Consider the following 2,098-nt stretch of genomic DNA (forward strand, 5'->3'; position numbering starts at 1 on the left):
TCAAAGCTTGTGGGCTGCCAAAGGAGAAATATTTATAAGGCCTAGCTCCATCACCACAGAGCTGGCTGAAAAGTGAACGTGGAGTTGAGGAATAAACTAATAACTGCAACAGTGGGTCCTGTTTCGTGTCTTTTTCCCGTTTTCCATTTTGAATAGTATGTATTACTGTCTTTGGGATCAGTCGTATTTTCTTCAGCAGCATGTCATCTGCAGTCAATTGTGTCTGGTATATTTGGCATCTCAGACTTCTTTTTTAATGTTCAAGGTCACCTGTGGTCTCAGCTTCCTCAGCGCTAACACCTTCATCTGTCTTCCATGTCACAAAAATAACTGTTGTCACCTTATCTGCTCTATTCTCCACTCTGGTTCTCCTTAACCTTGTAGGTTTACCTTCCTTGAAATGTTTCTTCTCTCATAAAATACTAGTGGAATTTCAGGAGGGGATGAATTACTCTATGCTGTCTACTAGGTTCAGCGGGAGGTCTCCCATTTGGATATTCCTACGACTACTGGGTACCGCCGCCCAGATGTGACACCTCAGCATGTTCTAACCCTCCCACTCGCTACCTCTCCCACCTGACTAGAACTCCCTTTCCCCTTCAACTCTTTCTCTTCAACATCTTCTTTCGGACCGTGACTCAAACTCAGGGTCTCACACTTGCCAGGCAAGCACTGTGCCGCTGAGCTATAACTCTTCTGACAGAGGAATCTAGGTCTGGTGGCCCAACATAGGACCTTCATGTAGTACACCAAGAAGCCTCTTAATGTGCCTGTTGTTCATCTTCTTTCCGGTTTTTTTGTCTGAAAAGACCTTCTGGTCTCTGCACGTTGCTATCTGCCCAAGACAAAACCCAACCAATCCCTCAGCATGACAGCGGTGTTCCTTTGGTCACTCCGTCACCATATACTCAATGCTCCAGCCACAATGCACTAGCTGTCATTTTCTAAACAGGTGGTGGCCTTTGAGCAATCTATGCTTCTACATTCAGGCCCAGTGATGCCACGTCTCATTTTCTCTGTCTGATGGACTCTTACTAAACCTTTATACTCCAGCTCAAATGTGGCTCTCAGATGTCTCTGTCGAGTCTTCCAGGCAAGGACAGCTGTTCCCTACTCTGAGCTCCCGTGATATTTTACAATACTCTTGACACACATGTATCACAATGTTATATAAGTGCTTTCACGTTGTTGGCTTAATAAAGGCAGATGCTAAGAATACCTTATCTTTGAATTCTCCAGTCTTTAGCACAATAGTAAGTGCTCAATAAATGTCTGGCAAGTAGAAGAAACAAGCATCAAGCAGCATATCCACAGCAATGGACATGATCCCATGGCCAACCCTGGACAGATGCAGGGTTCCTGAAATAACTACTTTATAACTGCTTTCTTCTCTGTTATGCTTTCATATCCTTGGAAACAAATATTCCCGATATAAATGTATCATTTTTCAACCACAAAGTGACCCCAATGACTCATGATCAGGACCCCGTCCCAATTATATTTTGTTCTCAGGCCTCCTTCCTTCCCTCCTCAATGACCACACACACCTTAAAGCTATTTGAAATAGTTAGGGCCTCATGTCAGCTGTCATGGACACATCAAATTGTGCACAGACCCCATCAGAGCACAACAGAAAAAAGAATTCAATTCACATCCTCATAAAGAGGACTTCTACTCTCAGGGGAGGTACAACTGTTAGCTCCCTTCCAATTCAACTAGTCTTGGATTCTGCCACTGGAGAATTTCCTGGGTCCATGTAACAGCTCTGATGTTTACCTAGAGTGCCGCTAACATAAATGGTTGCACTTTCCTTTCAGACATTCAACAATGCTACTAGTTTAATATACTAATGAAAGAGAATATTTTGGTTCTTTTTGATCCAGCTGAAAGGGAAACAGTTCATTTTTTCCACACGAAGTCCTTGGATTTTGTTCTTGATGATCACCAATAAAAATATTAAGTATTTAAAAATTTATGTTTTCTGTCAATATGCATATTTTAAGACACTTAAGAGGTCCTTTAATAGCAAAAAAAAAAAAAAAAAAAAAATGCCAGCAACAAACCAAAGGCTACTTTTTCCACTGACCTAATCAACGAT

The sequence above is a fragment of the Fukomys damarensis genome, unplaced genomic scaffold, assembly GCF_012274545.1.
Source record: "Fukomys damarensis isolate Sample0158 unplaced genomic scaffold, DMR_v1.0_HiC HiC_scaffold_34, whole genome shotgun sequence".
Classification (NCBI taxonomy): domain Eukaryota; kingdom Metazoa; phylum Chordata; class Mammalia; order Rodentia; family Bathyergidae; genus Fukomys; species Fukomys damarensis.